Source organism: Lissotriton vulgaris, chromosome 3_1, assembly GCF_964263255.1.
Source record: "Lissotriton vulgaris chromosome 3_1, aLisVul1.2, whole genome shotgun sequence".
Taxonomy (NCBI): Eukaryota; Metazoa; Chordata; class Amphibia; order Caudata; family Salamandridae; genus Lissotriton; species Lissotriton vulgaris.
Window position 1 is genome coordinate 101,717,748 of NC_141689.1, and position 13,015 is coordinate 101,730,762.

Sequence of the window (13,015 nt, forward strand, 5' to 3'; positions counted from 1 at the left end):
CCGGCGCCGGACTCGCAAGAACACAATACCACTGGAGAGAGAACAGTCAAAGCATTTATTTATTGAATAGCCAAGTTTTTACGCTTTTTCTGACATTCATATAGCTTTCCTCCTTGCGTATATGAATAGGCAGTGAGTTCCACAGCGTTGGGCCCAGGTAGGAAAAAGATCTCCCGCCTATTCTGGCCCGTTTGAACCTTGGTACCACGAAGTTTGCAGCTGTGCCTGAACGAAGACTGCGATTTGGGAGGTAGGGTTTAGCAAGGGCCTGTAGATATTTAGGGGCAGTGCCAGCTTTGATTTGAAATAAATAACTCAGGGCCTTGAAACGAATCCGATTTTCAACCCTAAGCCAATGCAGCTCCCTAAGAGGTTTAGTGATCCTGGCGGATCTAGGGATTTTGCAGAGCAGTCTGGCCGCAGCGTTCTGCACTAATTGCAGACGCTTTATCACTGCCTTGTTTGAACCCAGGTATAAGATGTTACCGTAATCAAGCCGAGATGTCACTAAGGCGCTGACCACGGTCTTCTGGGTAGTGGGTGGCAACATCCATACTATTTTTCGTAACCATTTAAGAATGGTAAAGCATATCCCTGCCACTTTGTTTGCTTGTTGAGTCATAGATAGACTGTCATCAATGATGACTCCAAGGTTTCTAACCTGAGAGGCTGGAGGTGGAAGTTTGCCTAATGACGATGGCCAATGGGAATCGTTCCAGAGATTTTTAGTATTTCCTAACAGGAGGACCTCTGTTTTATCTCCATTTAATTTAAGTTGGTTGGCTGACATCCAACTAAATATTTCTTGGAGGCCAACTTTTAATGCAGAGGGGACAAACAAGTCGGATTTGGAGAGTGAAAACAGGACTTGCGAGTCATCTGCATAGGTCATTAAACTAAGACCAAAGTGTTCTACAAGATTGGCCAGTGGTCGTAGGTACAAATTAAAAAACAGAGGGCTCAGAATTGATCCCTGTGGCACCCCATGAGGAGAGTGGAATACCTCAGAGCATGCCTCCGAAGAGGAAATCTGGAAAGTGCGGAGGGATAAGTAGGATCTAATCCATTCCAGAGCTTTGCCCTCGACACCATTCTCCCCCAGCCTGTCAAGCAGCATGGAGTGAGAAATGGTGTCGAAAGCCGCACTAAGATCTAACAAGACCAGTGCTACTGTTTGGCCGTCATCCATAAGCTCTCTGATCTTTTCTGTGACCCAGAGCAGAGCCGTCTCAGTAGAAAAGCCACTCCTGAACCCATATTGGGACAAATGCAGGAGCTCATTTTTTTCCACATAGGTTGAAAGTGCCTTATGAATATGCCTCTCTAAAATTTTAGAAAAAGCAGGCAATAATGAGATTGGCCGATAATTGGCCAGTATCATAGGGTCTGCGCCTGGTTTTTTAAGTAGAGGGCTGACCATAGCGTGTTTCCATAGAGCATTGCAATATAAATGTATTTCATTTTGGGTATATTTATTGTCCAAACATACTAGAACTGACTTTGCTGGCTTCTTTGCTTCTTCAATTAAGGTTCCATTGTTTGCAGTACTGCTAGAGACAGCATTGTATAAATACAATATAGAGTGGACTTTGGGACAGCCTGTTGCAATATGATGTACGTCTTTCTTATCTATCTCAGTTTCTTGTTCTTGGCTGGATTGCTTTCCTCCATATTTCTCTATTTGTCGCACCCCTTAAACATTTCTTTTTTACCCTTCATTGTGACTGGATGAGATGTGTCTTTCCACAGTTGACATCAAGGAAATGTGCATATAATATATATATTTCCATTGCTAATTGAAATGTATCACTCCATGAGTGCACCTCCTGATTGTTTCTCTCTCTTTTTCCCTCACTTCCTCAACCCATCCCTCTCTATGTGTTCCTACCCCATGTGTTTCTTTTTCTTTTCTTCTTGAGCTTGTGCTCACTCGCTTTCCATCATTCCAACAGCGGCTCTCCTCCCTCTGGGTTCCTTACCCTCAATGGGTTTGTTTTCCCAGCCTCAGCACCACTCTTGTCTTTCTCGCCTCTCCTCCACCTCTACCCACCTCCTCCCATTCTATCTCTTCCTAGTCTTTCTCTCCCCTCTCCGCCTTCAGAGGCCCTCTCTTGCTGCCCATTCACCATCGTTCTTCGGCACTCACCATTGCCTTTTCTAATACCAGATGCTTTTCAAAATCCTACCAGCACTGGCAAAGCCGGTAGCCATCCATATAATTCGTCCATTCATTCACGATACTGTGAGGCATCCATACTTAGGCAATCTTGCAGCCCTAGACAAGGACGTGATGCATTATACAAGTTACTATGTTATGTTATCGATCTTGATATAGCGCACAACTCACCCCCGAAGCAGTACCCCTGCACGTGGCTGCACAGAAACTAAAGCAGCCAAGTACATCATGTATTCATACATTCATCCTGCAATACTGCTGTGTCTGCAGAAAAGACATACCTCCAAGGAAGTTCTTAAATCATTAGCCCTGAGTGTGGAATAATAAGCCACCGCACGTCAGGTTTGCACCCTCCCTCCAGCAGTACAGGAAGGGTGCTATGACCCAAGCCTATAAGGGTTGACAACTTCAACACATGTGTGGACGACCAATGTCTCACCCCGCCTCTCCCTACAACTATGTGCACATTCTTGATCTGCTTTCCCCTTACCTTGGCACCGCCACTGTCTCTGCCCCTCCCTGAGCCTTTAGTGCCCCATAAATTGGCACATATCCATCCCATGCACCCTAAGGCTAGGAGAGGATCCCAGCTACACAGGGCAAGGACCAAGGAAGACCTATGAACTGTACCTGAAAGCAGGGCTCCATCCTCGACCAGGATTCCTTCAGCGCCTATTCATCTAGAGTCGGCAAAACGAGTACCAATAACGTTGGATAGTAAATAGTTTTTTTATAAGTGCTTAAACAGCTACCAGAAGGTGTGAAATACAATATACAAATATACGATCCCATGCCCAGTTTCACTCATTTACAGGGAAAGTGTTAGTCTGACATTTGTATGATAACAACAGCATGATTCCCTTATGGCTATTCATGTGAATGTGAATGGCACAGATATAATCTCTAAGGGTCTTCTGCAGGACACAGCTCTGTGACTCACATCCCCACCCTGAAGCTTGTCCTTTCTTGGTATTAGGGAAGTGCTGAAATCAGACCCTGAAACCACAACTCACTCTGAGCCTGCAGTGCGGATGGCCGGTTCAAAGATAGCATGCTAATAATTACTAAGATTTGGCTCCAAAGATTCTCCAGAATGGTCTTGTTTACTAAAGTGAATGAGGAGGGAGGAAGCACTGCAGCCTGAATCATTTGTATACGCTTCCGGCAGGACTGACTGTGCATCCGAAGCCCAGTGCAGTGTTTTATACAACACTAAGGCCCCTCAAGCATGTTGTCCTAACTGTAGTGATTATACAATCTTGGTAATACCTTACCAAGGGCTTGATGTATCAAAGGGTTTTACCCATTCTGTGTCTATGGGAAAAAGTGTTCATACATCAATCAATCATTCAATCCACTTGTAAAGTGCGCTACTCACCCATGAGGGTCTCAAGACGCGGGGGGTATGGGGGTGCCGCTACTGCTGGAAGAGCCAGGTCTTGAGGTGTTTCCTGAATGTGAGGTGGTCCTGGGTCAGACGTAGGTGGGCGGGGAGGGAGTTTCACGTCTTGCCACCAGGTAGGAGAATGATCTTCCTCCGGCGGTGGTTCTGCGGATTCGTGGGACGATGGCGAGGGCAAGGCTGGCGGAGCGGAGTTTGTGAGTTGGAGTTTAGAACGTGAGGCGGTTGTTGAGGTATTCGGGGCCTATGTCGTGGAGCGCCTTGTGTGCGTGGGTGAGGAGCCTGAACATGATCCTTTTGCTGATGGGGAGCCAGTGCAGGTCTTTCAGGTGGGCTGATATGTGACTGTGGCGGGGGATGTCGAGGATGTGTCGTGCGGATGCGTTCTGTATGCGTTGGAGTCTTATCTGGAGTTTGATTGTGGTTCCTGTGTATAGGGCGTTCCAGTAGTCTAGACGGCTGGTGACGAGGGTCTGGGTGACCGTCTTTCTAGTTTCGGTAGGGATCCACCGGAAGATCTTATGGAGCATGCGCAGGGTGTTGAAGCATGAAGATGAGATGGCGTTGACTTGCTTGATCATCATGAGAGAGGAGTCCAGGATGAATCCCAGTTTGCGTGCGTGGTCAGTGGGTGTCGGTGCGGTGCCTAGTTCTGCGGGCCACCAGGAGTCGTCCCAGGCGGATGGGGATGGTCCGAGGATGAGGACCTCCGTCTTGTCTGAGTTCAGTTTCAGACGGCTGAGTTTCATCCATTCCGCAACGTTTTTCATTCCTTCCTGGAGGTTGAGTTTGGTGGTGGCTGGGTCTTTGGTGAGGGAGAGTATCAGCTGGGTGTCGTCTGCGTATGAGATGCTGTTGAGGTTGTGTTTGCGTGCGATGGTGGCGAGGGGGCTCATGTAGATATTGATATTGAGAGGGTTGGGCTGAGCGATGAGCCTTGGTGTACGCCGCAAATGATCTTGGTGGCCGCAGAGCGAAAGGGATGGAGGCGGACTCGCTGGGTTCTGTCGGAGAGAAAAGAAGTGATCCAGTCCAGGGCTTTGCCTTGGATCCCGGCGTTGTGGAGGCGGGTTATTAGGGTGCGATTGCAGACTGTATCAAAGGCGGCTGAAAGGTCTAGGAGAATGAGGGCGGTGGTTTCTCCGTTGTCGAGTTGGGTCCTGATGTCATCGGTGGCTGCGATGAGGGCGGTCTCAGTGCTATGGTTGGCTCGAAATCCAGACTGGGATGGGTCGAGGGACCCATTGGCTTCAAGGAATGTGGTCAGCTGTTTGTTGACGATATTCTCGATCACTTTCGCCAGGAAGGGAAGAAGAGAGATGGGGCGGAAGTTTTTGAGGTCTTTGGGGTCTGCTGTAGGTTTCTTCATTAGGGCGTTGATCTCTGCGTGCTTCCACCTCTCTGGGAAGGTGGTGGACGCGAGGGAGTTGTTTATGATGTTCCGTAGGTGGTGAGCGATGATGGTGTCAGCTTTGTTGAAGATGTGGTGAGGGCATGGGTTGGAAGGAGAGCCGAAGTGGATGGTGTTCATAGCGTGGGCAGTGTCTACGGTACTGATGGGAGTCCAAGCGTTGAGGGTGGTTGTAGGGGGCATTGGTTCGGTGGCTGGGGGCGGAGTCTGGGCGCTGAAGCTGTTGTGGATATCAGCGATCTTGCGGTGAAAGAACGGGCGAGGAACTTGCAGAGGTCTTGCGACGGTGTGATGTCATTGCTGTTGGCGTTGGGATTGGAGAGCTCTTATACGATACTGAAGAGTTCCTTGCTGTTGTGCGTGTTGTTGTCCAGCGGTTCTTTGAATGATGTCTTTTTGGTGGTGCGGATCAGCTGGTGGTGTTTGCGGGTGGCGTTCTTGAGGGCTGTCATGTTTTCTGTCGTCTGTTCGCAGCACCAGGTTTTCTCGAGGGTTCGGCAGGATTTCTTCGATTCTTTGAGGTCGTTGGTGAACCATGTTGTTTTCCTGTTGCCGGGCTTCCCTGGAGGGTTCTTCACTGGTGCAATGGGCGTCGACCCAGTTGACGATCCACTGTGTGAGGTTGCGGGCTGCGTCATTGGTGTCAGTGGTGGTGCTGGGTGGGTTCTGGCTCAGTGATGTGGTTAGCTGGTTTGCGGTGACTTGGCTCCAGCATCTATGGGGGATCGGTTGCAGGCAGTGGTGGGATGCGGTCTTCTTAAAGGTGAAGTGGATGCAGCTGTGGTCGGTCCAGTGTAGTCCGGTGGAGTGGCTGAAGGCAACGTGGCTGCTGGCAGAAAAGACGGGGTCGAACGTGTGGCCGGCGTAGTGGGTGGGGGTGTTCACCAATTGCTTGAGTCCGAGGTTGTCGAGCAGGGTGGTGGTGCTGTTATCGTTGTTGTTCTCCAGGTGGAAGTTCAGGTCCCCTAGGAGGATGTAGTCTGATGAAGCGAGGACGTGTGGGCTGTTGAAGTCGGCGATGGCTTCACTGAATTGTGTGCGTGGGCCCGGGGGTCTGTAGATGAGGGTTCCTCTGAGGGTGGTCTTGGGGTCGGTGTGGATCTGGAAGTGTAGGTGTTCGCGGTGGTGAGGGCATCTTTGGAGTTGGTCGTGACGTTGATAGTGTTCCTGTAGATGATGGCGATTCCTCCTCCGGTTTGGTTGACGTGGTCCTTTCGGGTGATCTTGTAACCATCCGGGATGGCTATGGCGATGTCGGGGGCTGAGGAGGCGTCCATCCAGGTTTCTGTGAGGAAGGCAATGTCTGGTGCTGTTGTGTCGAGGAGGTCCCAGAGTTCGACAGCATGCTTGTGGACGGAGCAGGTGTTGAGCAGGATGCACTTGGGGTGGTTGTTGTTGTTGCCTGGTCTGGGTGGTGGGACGTAAGTTCGGACGCAGCTGAATTTGCAGGTTTGACAGGAGAAGGGTCCGTGGGTGAGCTTCAGAGTGGCTTGGTAGCAGGCGGCTGGTCGGCCGGTGTTGAGTGCATGGAGGATCGTGGTGTCGTATCTCAGTCGGGTTGCTTGGTTTCGGCGGGGGCCAGGAGTTCTGGCACTGGGCGCGGTCCAGGCGCGGACGAGCACAGACGGGCTTGCCTCCTGCACGTCAGCGGCCTCCATAAGAAGGGCTAAGGGAGGGAGGAGCAGCTGGGAGGCGGAAGCAGGTTGGCGAATGGGGCACCAGGGGGGCGGGGCCGAAGGGTGGCAGCGGCGGGAAATGCGAGGGAGGGGAGCGGGTGGGGGGCAGGGAGGAGGGCACGGGCACTAGGGGCGACAGGAACAAAGCAGGCAGAGAAAGAAAAGGAACAGAAAATAACAGACAAAAAGACAGACTGGGCAGAGGAGATGGTGATCACAGGTAGCACAGGGGGCAGCGGGGCAACGGCCCTAAGGGCCTAATTTATCATTTGGCATACAGCCCTTTATTCTGCTGGGGGCACGGAGTACATTACTCTGTCCCCTTGGCAGAGGGACCGTTTGCCAAATTTGTAGTTGGCTGCCAATCAGATGGCCACTGATAATGCATTGGCAGGAAACGCTGTCACAGCAGCGTCTGCTAATGCATTTCGCTGTTTGGTGAAGGGCTGCGCCAGCATGCCTCACCACTGCACCAAACAGTTTTCTTTTTTATTTTCAAAAAGAAAATCTTAAAAAGGGATTATCTTATTGAAAATAAAAAAATGTAATGCTCCCCTCAATACGGGAGTCCTCCCCTGTGTTGGGGAGGGTGTGTCATTATTAGTCCTTCACCTCCAGGGTTTGTGCTAGCAGTGACAGACAATTAAAAAATGGCTTTACGTCTGCCCATCCTGATTGGGTGGGGGGACACTGAGCCATTTTTCCTATGGCCCTTACTCTGTCGAGCTGTGAAGAGGTTTGATTACGGTGGTGACAGAGTAGTTACCACCATAGCATAACCTATTGTCGGCCCGCATTTAAATTTGGCACCAATATGTTGGCAGTAAGGATGCGACGGAGATACGGAGTATCGTTACCGCCAGCACACCGCCAGGCCCTAAGACTGGCAGGTGGAAAATTACACAACCTTTAGCATCAACTGTGGAACAGTTATTCTGCATGTTGTTTCTTGCATTTATTGGAACAAAACTTCCACCAGTTGGTACTAAAGGGAGCCGATATTCTGTGAGGAGAAATAGTATTACCACATTTTTGATGCAGTAATACCACTTTTCCCAAATCCAAAAATTGTGCTAATGCCCCTGTAAATCCCTTTCTGCACATCATGCAGATTTGACTTTGTTACACTTTTTGACCCACTCTTAATGAGGACCTCGACGGTGACTTGTCACCTGGGTGTAAACCCTGCCAGTGATGGCAGATGATGGAAACGAGATGCCATGTCCTGCTGCGACGCACAAACACAACAACATTTGGAGCACATGGAGAACCTTGATTTGGATCTTTCAAACATACAGATGCTTAACTCCTAATCCACTTCTCACTAAGTGATATAGTGTGGAGTGTTCTGATGTCAGAGATCTGAAAAACAGTTAGAGAGAGAGTTTGTAAAACCCTGTAATAAAGTCTGTCTATAATTTCATTTCTGGATTCTGGAATGCCTGTACGAACGACAGAGACTCATTTCTTTATAATCGGTGAGTTGTGACACACCAAGTCGCTGATTCTAAAGAAAAGATGTCAGAATTCAACTATCATAAGGTTATTTCAGTGGAGTCACAATGCTTGCTGAGGCGAAAGGCAGGTCATGGAGCATAATTAAAGCAGGTGTTTAAAGTAACACACAGAACATAGATTTTCTTTCTTCTGCTCTATTTAATAGCTTAGAATGAGAAGCAGAGAGAATATGTTTATTTTGTGCACTTTTTATATAGGGAAAAGCAGGAATCATTCAGCATCTTTCTACATGTTTCCAGCTACTGCATTTTTAAAATTAAACTGACTGCTATTAAACTGCTTCTAATATCTGTTTGCAACAAATATCTAACCGTTTTTTGATGAGTTTAATCTTGCACTAGAGATTTCTTCATATTTGCAAACATACCTGCTCTTTCATATGAAAGAGTTATGCACCAAGGTTTTTTTTTATTTCTTTTTTTTATTTATGAATTTCAGGAAAGTTACACTGATTCCAAAGAAATATAGGCATACAACATAATACAATGACTGATACAGAGAGAAAAGCAAATAGCAAAAGGAAAAAGAAAAAACAGAAAAACACACTTAAAAATAGAAATCATGGCAAAAAGAAAAAGGGAGGAAAAAAGCCAAATAAACTCCGGATATGCCTAGTATGGACGGGGCTAGAAGGAGCCACTGGGTACAGCCGATCGAAAGAACAAGGACAACAAATATTATATCAAATATTTTTTAAGCTAGATGGCAAAGGTCAACCCTGTCCTTGCTGCTCCACCAGAGGCCCCCAAATTTGCAGCCCTTTTTTCCTGGCTCTGCTTCCCTTGCACTTATATAGTGCCATCTCCAGGTTAAATATATGGAACAATCAGGCATACCAAGCCTGAAATGTCGAGGGATCCACGTCCTTCCACTTAGAGGCGATCAATATGTGTAAAGTTGCTGTCACCCTAAAACAAAAATAGACTTGTGATATTTCTAGCTGCAAGGACTCGTCCCAACCAAAAGAATTAAAGTTGGAGTTAATAAGTCTGCTGGCTCTATAGCCTTATACGGGAAGGTAATCTATCCCCTGCTTTAACGTGCCCAGTTCGCAGCACTCGGCAAACATATGGACCATATCAGCCGGACCTTGCCCACACCTTGGACATTCATTGGACTCTCTTTTCCCCCATGCCCAAAGTTTAGCTGATGTGAAATATAATCTAAATATTGTTTTAAAATATTGAGCCTTTAGGTTGGCAGATAAAAGAACCTTCTGAGACAATTCTAAGGACCTTCATAAATCCACATCTTGATTTCCTAGTTTAACTGCCCACCTACTTTCTATTTTGACTATATCGTCATTGCTAGCTTCCATCAACATAGCATATACTTCCTTCACTTGATTTTGTTTATGAACTAGGATATCTAAAAGTGGGAAGCAAGACTGGGTGGTAAGGTGTGAAGTGACTAATGTAGTTGTTTCCCTAACCTGTACATATTTAAATAAACTTTGGGAATCCATCTCGAATCGGTCCTGAATCTCTACAAATGTCATAATGCCCTATGAGTTAACAATGTCTCCAACAAAGTTAATTCCCGCCTGTTCCCACTTGCTACCAATGTTATCAAACAGGAAATCTGGAAAGAATGATGAGCGCCATAGTAGCAGTTAGCGATGGATTTTTTGAATTTTTATTAGTTTACTGGTTCTCTTCCACACACTCCAGTCTGCTCTAAGAGGTTTAAATTGAGTCTTCTTGTAATAACTACTCTCCAATTGTCTGAGTAATAACCCTGGTGCGTGATTGCCCACAGCCAATTCAAAGATGGATGGTGGTATCTCCACATCTAATGTTATTGGCTTTGGTCTAAATAATATAGTCATCTGTTAAAACATAATAGCCCAGTAATAATATAAAATATTTGGGACAGCCAACCCCTCTCGATTTTGTGGAAGGGACATTCATTTCAAAGATCTCCTAACTTTTTTGTATCCCCAGATAAACTGCGAAAAAATCACCTCACTTTAAAAAAAAAAAGAGATTCGGAGGCTCCAGTGGTAGCAAATATAATATTTTCTGAAACATAGTCATTTTTATGACGTTTGCCCTACCAATGATAGATAAGTGTAGATTGTCCATTCTTTTTAAGTCAACACCTATTTTACTGATAAGAGGGTCTGCAATAATATTCCAGATTGTATCCACATCTGCTGCAATAGAGATACCTAAGTAGGTAGCTACCTCTGTCCTCCTAGAATCCTGCCAGGTAACTGACTTAGAACAAACAATCTTGGTTTTATCGGCATTTAGCCCATACCCAGATTCCTCCCCAAACTCCCGAGCCAAGTTTTCGATTCTACCTATTGCCACCTAAGGGTCAGAGGTGACTACCGCGATGTCATCTGCGTAGGCTAGAACCTTAGTGCTGTACCCCCTGACCACTACCGGCTTAATTACAGGATCATTTAAAATCGCTCCTACAAACGTATCTATGTATAATGCAAAAAGGATAGGGGAGCATGGGCAGCCCTGCCTTGTCCCCCTTGTGATCTTCACCTGCCCCGACTGCCGCCCCCATCAATTGTATTTTTGCATATGATTGGACATACATAGCTCATAGGGCTGTAAGCATACGTGGTCCAAAGCCATTAGATCTTAATTTCTGCCAGATAACCCCACTCCACTTGATCAAATGCTTTTTGAGCATCCAATAGTATTAATGACATCTGTTGCCCTGAGATCTCTCGTAATAACAGGAGAGGAAGGGAACAGAGTTGGCACTCCTATCTCCCTCTAGGTAATTCAAAGACATCAACAGAGGAGCATCAGAAGATTCTGAGAAAAGAGCAAGCATGTAACACCACTTACAGTCTCATTTGGCTATGAGGGAGACCTCTTTATGTCATTCGGAAGGCCCTCACTCACCAACTTGGTTGGTGACATGCTTCATCATTGAGCCCCACCAGGAGTGAGATCTCTGCAATATTAAATAGTGAAATTACCCTTTGGATAAGTTAGGTCATACTTCTACCAGGGATAAAATTGTGTTGCCACGGGCTTAACAAAGAATCATCTTAGATAGCCTCCTCGCTAAGATTTTATTATAAAGCTTCTCATCAGCATTTATCGGCATAATTGATCTGTAGGAGGCTGGGTCTTCCGCCACCTTCCCCTTCTTCAAGAAAATGACTATACTAGTCTCCTGCCATGATTTGGGTGGGATCCCTTTCTGCTGAACTGCTAAAAACGGATCCAACAGGAGAGGGGCAAGTTCCCTGTGCAAAGCTTTATAGATCTCCATGGGTAGTCCGTCTGGGCCTGCCGCCTTCCCAGAAGCCATAGACGATAATACCTTGTTAACCTCTTCCTATGAGATGTCTTCTTCTAGCTCACAGATACTGGGGCGCTAAGCCTAGACTTATAAAGGTCTTGATAAAAATCTTGAAATATTTCCACTATCTCTTGAGGTCCATTAGACATTGTTCCATCCTTCCTTTTCAGCTTCGTAATACAACTTGCCGCTGTTCTTTGTCTAATCCGAAGTGCAAGATGTTTCCCTGTCATTTCGCCATATTCATAGTGATCTTGCCGACCAGTTTGGAACCTTTCAGCTATAGCTTAATTATACACCCCATTTATCTTAGCCTTTGTACTGATTACTTTTAATTCAACCAACGACTGCAGCTGAGTCTGTTTTTGTGCAATGCTGTTTTTTCCTATGAAACCCTACGAAACTGATTACCTCCCCTTTAAGCCCTGCCTTATAAGCGTTCCATACATTTTCCCTTGAGGTGCTGTACCTATTAGCTTCGAAAAACTGGATAGTCCAGCACTTTATATATCCATAAATCCGTTAGTAGCTAATAGTTTCCTGTCAAAGGGCCATTTTACAGCAGCTTTTATGCACCCGGGAATTTCAATATCCAAAACCAAAGGGTTGTTGTCTGAAAGAACCTTAGATAGCTTCCTTATCTATGCATTTTTTACTAATGAAGTGGGAATAAAGAAGTAATCTAGCCTTACATATTTTCTGTGTGGGCATGAATAATATGTGTATCCTGGGTCTCCAGTTTTATTAATAGGCCATATGTCTACCAGCCCATGGCTATCGGCTAATGCCTGTACTGCTTGAAAAACTTGTGGTTTCCTGCCTTGGTACCCACCCCGCTTGCATCAATATGAATGTTACAGTCCCCGTATATGATCAGTGGGGCAGGCCAGGAGTCGAGCTCTACTTCTAGTTCTGCCAGCAGATCTGCGTCGTCTAAATTTGACCCGTAGATGGTGCAAAGTGTGCCAAAGCTGGAAATTAAGGCAGTTGCCCACAGGCCCCATTTGTCAGATCGTGTGCATTTACTAGGTGGCAGCCTGTTAGATACATGAATTGCCACCCCTCTGGTATTAGAGGTCTGTGAGGAGCAGATTGCTTGTGTGAAAACTGGAATATATTTGAGCCCTCTCTCCTGCTGACATATAAAATCCAAGCCCAAAGTTTGCAGTATTTCACCAGTCCTACCTCTCTTTACTCGATCATTCAGCCCCGATGTTGATTGTTCAAAAAGTTAGCTTACCCATCCCGGCATTTACCTTGATACCTACTTTGCCTGCTTTGCTTCTTAAATCAATCCTTCAAACTACCTGGTGCCCAGAACTTATTTAATATGCAGTGATTTACTTTCCTGATTTTTTTGTTTTTTTCTCCCTCCTACTCCCCTCCCTCTCCCCATCCCAAGTCCACCCTCCCGCTCCCCCCACCCCACCCTGTGTCATGAAGCAACAGACTTGTCTCGGTCTGTGGGTGATGATTGGTGGTGTTTCCTCACTAGGGTGACATATAAGAAAAAAAGACAAAAAGAAATGAATAATTTTCCCCCTGCTTCTCTCACC

General features: G+C 46.4%; 1 protein-coding gene across 1 annotated transcript in view; it reads left to right on the top strand.

Annotated features, from left to right (window-relative positions):
- The window catches only part of LOC147726028 (putative carboxypeptidase X1), a 369,873-nt gene that overhangs the window by 165,103 nt on the left and 191,755 nt on the right, over positions 1-13,015 (top strand). The window lies entirely within an intron of this gene.